Source organism: Oncorhynchus keta, chromosome 1 (assembly GCF_023373465.1).
Source record: "Oncorhynchus keta strain PuntledgeMale-10-30-2019 chromosome 1, Oket_V2, whole genome shotgun sequence".
NCBI classification, from domain to species: domain Eukaryota; kingdom Metazoa; phylum Chordata; class Actinopteri; order Salmoniformes; family Salmonidae; genus Oncorhynchus; species Oncorhynchus keta.
The window spans coordinates 85,909,427-85,914,426 of NC_068421.1; the positions used below are offsets into that span (position 1 = coordinate 85,909,427).

A 5,000-nucleotide genomic window follows, 5' to 3' on the forward strand; every position below is an offset into this window, starting at 1 on the left:
CAGCCCTGTTAGACAGACAACCCAACTCTGTTAGACAGACAGGCCCAGCCTTGTTAGACAGACAACCCAACTCTGTTAGACAGACTGCCCAGCCCTGTTAGACAGACAGCCCAGCTCTGTTAGACAGACAACCCAACTCTGTTAGACAGACAGCCCAACTCTGTTAGACAGACAGCCCAGGTCTGTTAGACAGACAGCCCAGCTCTGTTAGACAGCTCAGCTCTGTTAGACAGACAGCCCAGCTCTGTTAGACAGACAGCCCAGCTCTGTTAGACAGACAGCCCAGCTCTGTTAGACAGACAGCCCAGCTCTGTTAGACAAACAGACAGCCCAACCCAGCTCTGTTAGACAGACAGCCCAGTCCTGTGAGACAGACAGCCCAACTCTGTTAGACAGACAGCCCAACTCTGTTAGACAGACAGCCCAGCTCTGTTAGACAGACAGCCCAACTCTGTTAGACAGACAACCCAACTCTGTTAGACAGACAACCCAACTCTGTTAGACAGACAACCCAACTCTGTTAGACAGACAGCCCAACTCTGTTAGACAGACAGACAGCCCAGCCCTGTTAGACAGACAGCCCAGCCCTGTTAGACAGACAGCCCAACTCTGTTAGACAGACAGCCCAACTCTGTTAGACAGACAGACAGCCCAGCCCTGTTAGACAGACAGCCCAGCCCTGTTAGACAGACAGCCCAACTCTGTTAGACAGACAGCCCAGCTCTGTTAGACAGACAGCCCAGCCCTGTTAGACAGACAGCCCAACTCTGTTAGACAGGCAGGCCCAGCCCTGTTAGACAGACAACCCAACCCTGTTAGACAGACAGCCCAGCCCAGCCCTGTTAGACAGACAGCCCAACTCTGTTAGACAGACAGGCCCAGCCTTGTTAGACAGACAACCCAACTCTGTTAGACAGACTGCCCAGCCCTGTTAGACAGACAGCCCAGCTCTGTTAGACAGACAACCCAACTCTGTTAGACAGACAGCCCAACTCTGTTAGACAGACAGCCCAACTCTGTTAGACAGACAACCCAACTCTGTTAGACAGACAGCCCAGCTCTGTTAGACAGACAACCCAACTCTGTTAGACAGACAACCCAACTCTGTTAGACAGACAGCCCAGCTCTGTTAGACAGACAGTCCAACTCTGTTAGACAGACAACCCAACTCTGTTAGACAGACAGCCCAGCTCTGTTAGACAGACAACCCAACTCTGTTAGACAGACAGCCCAGCCCTGTTAGACAGACAACCCAACTCTGTTAGACAGACAGCCCAGCTCTGTTAGACAGACAGCCCAACTCTGTTAGACAGACAGGCCCAGCCCTGTTAGACAGACAACCCAACTCTGATAGACAGACAGCCCAGCTCTGTTAGACAGACAACCCAACTCTGTTAGACAGACAGCCCAGCCCTGTTAGACAGACAACCCAACTCTGTTAGACAGACAGCCCAGCCCTGTTAGACAGACAACCCAACTCTGTTAGACAGACAGCCCAGCTCTCTGTTAGACAGACAGCCCAACTCTGTTAGACAGACAGCCCAGCCCTGTTAGACAGACAACCTGTTAGAACTCTGTTAGACAGACAGCCCAGCTCTGTTAGACAGACAGCCCAGCTCTGTTAGACAGACAACCCAACTCTGTTAGACAGACAGCCCAACTCTGTTAGACAGACAGCCCAACTCTGTTAGACAGACAACCCAACTCTGTTAGACAGACAGACAGCCCAGCCCTGTTAGACAGACAGCCCAGCTCTGTTAGACAGACAACCCAACTCTGTTAGACAGACAGCCCAGCTCTGTTAGACAGACAACCCAACTCTGTTAGACAGACAGCCCAACTCTGTTAGACAGACAGCCCAGCTCTGTTAGACAGACAGTCCAAATCTGTTAGACAGACAACCCAACTCTGTTAGACAGACAGCCCAGCTCCAGCCCAGCTCTGTTAGACAGACAACCCAACTCTGTTAGACAGACAGCCCAGCTCTGTTAGACAGAGACAGCAGCTCTGTTAGACAGACAACCCAACTCTGTTAGACAGACAGCCCAACTATGTTAGACTTACAGCCCAGCCCTGTTAGACAGACAACCCAACTCTGTTAGACAGACAGCCCAGCTCTGTTAGACAGACAACCCAACTCTGTTAGACAGACAGCCCAGCTCTGTTAGACAGACAACCCAACTCTGTTAGACAGACAGCCCAACTCTGTTAGACTTACAGCCCAGCCCTGTTAGACAGACAACCCAACTCTGTTAGACAGACAGGCCCAGCCTTGTTAGACAGACAACCCAACTCTGTTAGACAGACAGCCCAGCCCTGTTAGACAGACAGCCCAGCTCTGTTAGACAGACAGCCCAACTCTGTTAGACAGACAGGCCCAGCCCTGTTAGACAGACAGCCCAGCCCTGTTAGACAGACAGCCCAGCCCTGCCCTGTTAGACAGACAACCCAACTCTGTTAGACAGACAGACAGCCCAACCCCAGCTCTGTTAGACAGACAGCCCAGTCCTGTTAGACAGACAGCCCAACTCTGTTAGACAGACAGCCCAGCTCTGTTAGACAGACAACCCAACTCTGTTAGACAGACAGACAGCCCAGCCCAGCCCTGTTAGACAGACAGCCCAACTCTGTTAGACAGACAGGCCCAGCCTTGTTAGACAGACAACCCAACTCTGTTAGACAGACAGCCCAGCCCTGTTAGACAGACAGCCCAGCTCTGTTAGACAGACAACCCAACTCTGTTAGACAGACAGCCCAACTCTGTTAGACAGACAGCCCAACTCTGTTAGACAGACAGCCCAACTCTGTTAGACAGACAACCCAACTCTGTTAGACAGACAGCCCAGCTCTGTTAGACAGACAACCCAACTCTGTTAGACAGACAGCCCAGCTCTGTTAGACAGACAACCCAACTCTGTTAGACAGACAGCCCAACTATGTTAGACTTACAGCCCAGCCCTGTTAGACAGACAACCCAACTCTGTTAGACAGACAGCCCAGCTCTGTTAGACAGACAGCCCAGCTCTGTTAGACAGACAACCCAACTCTGTTAGACAGACAGCCCAGCTCTGTTAGACAGACAACCCAACTCTGTTAGACAGACAGCCCAACTATGTTAGACTTACAGCCCAGCCCTGTTAGACAGACAACCCAACTCTGTTAGACAGACAGCCCAGCCCAGCTCTGTTAGACAGACAGCCCAACTCTGTTAGACAGACAGGCCCAGCCCTGTTAGACAGACAGCCCAGCCCTGTTAGACAGACAGCCCAGCCCTGTTAGACAGACAACCCAACTCTGTTAGACAGACAGACAGCCCAACCCAGCTCTGTTAGACAGACAGCCCAGTCCTGTTAGACAGACAGCCCAACTCTGTTAGACAGACAGCCCAGCTCTGTTAGACAGACAGCCCAGCCCTGTTAGACAGACAGCCCAACTCTGTTAGACAGACAGCCCAACTCTGTTAGACAGACAACCCAACTCTGTTAGACAGACAACCCAACTCTGTTAGACAGACAGCCCAACTCTGTTAGACAGACAGACAGCCCAGCCCTGTTAGACAGACAGCCCAGCCCTGTTAGACAGACAGCCCAACTCTGTTAGACAGACAGCCCAGCTCTGTTAGACAGACAGCCCAGCCCTGTTAGACAGACAGCCCAACTCTGTTAGACAGGCAGGCCCAGCCCTGTTAGACAGACAACCCAACTCTGTTAGACAGACAGACACCCCAGCCCAGCCCTGTTAGACAGACAGCCCAACTCTGTTAGACAGACAGGCCCAGCCTTGTTAGACAGACAACCCAACTCTGTTAGACAGACTGCCCAGCCCTGTTAGACAGACAGCCCAGCTCTGTTAGACAGACAACCCAGCTCTGTTAGACAGACAGCCCAACTCTGTTAGACAGACAGCCCAACTCTGTTAGACAGACAACCCAACTCTGTTAGACAGACAGCCCAGCTCTGTTAGACAGACAGCCCAGCTCTGTTAGACAGACAACCCAACTCTGTTAGACAGACAACCCAACTCTGTTAGACAGACAGCCCAGCTCTGTTAGACAGACAGTCCAACTCTGTTAGACAGACAACCCAACTCTGTTAGACAGACAGCCCAGCTCTGTTAGACAGACAACCCAACTCTGTTAGACAGACAGCCCAGCCCTGTTAGACAGACAACCCAACTCTGTTAGACAGACAGCCCAGCTCTGTTAGACAGACAGCCCAACTCTGTTAGACAGACAGGCCCAGCCCTGTTAGACAGACAGCCCAGCCCTGTTAGACAGACAGCCCAGCCCTGTTAGACAGACAGCCCAACTCTGTTAGACAGACAGCCCAGCTCTGTTAGACAGACAGCCCAGCCCTGTTAGACAGACAGCCCAGCCCTGTTAGACAGACAGCCCAGCCCTGTTAGACAGACAGCCCAGCTCTGTTAGACAGACAGCCCAGCTCTGTTAGACAGACAGCCCAGCCCTGTTAGACAGACAGCCCAGCCCTGTTAGACAGACAGCCCAGCTCTGTTAGACAGACAGCCCAGCTCTGTTAGACAGACAGCCCAGCCCTGTTAGACAGACAGCCTCAATGGAATTCTGCTCCTGCAACCTTACCTTCAAATAGTATTGTCATGGCGTCTCTACATCCCACATGCTGTGGAGAGAGATCTCTTCTTGGTGAGTCATTAATGCTGCATGGGAGGGAGGAGAAGCATGGTCAGTATGGCCCATTGAGACATCATCTAAACTAGGGAGATGGAAAGAGGTGAGGAAATGACAGGAAAGGAAGACTGTTTCCCACAAGCTTAAGGTCCACTGTCATGTGACATTGTCAGTACCACTGATACATGTAGATTATAAGCCTTGTAGTTGTAACCCTCTCTGCCCCTCCCTCTCTCTCTCTGCAGCTCTGATACATGTAGATTATAAGCCTTGTAGTTGTAACCCTCTCCGCCCCTCCCCCTCTCGCTGCTGCTCTGATACATGTAGATTATAAGCCTTGTAGTTGTAACCCTCT

At 51.8% G+C, this 5,000-nt stretch overlaps 1 protein-coding gene across 1 annotated transcript in view; it reads left to right on the forward strand.

The window, feature by feature from the left end:
• The window catches only part of LOC127907581 (phosphatidylinositol 3-kinase regulatory subunit gamma-like), a 41,471-nt gene that overhangs the window by 11,905 nt on the left and 24,566 nt on the right, over positions 1 to 5,000 (forward strand). The gene's annotated exons all lie outside the window — the stretch shown is intronic.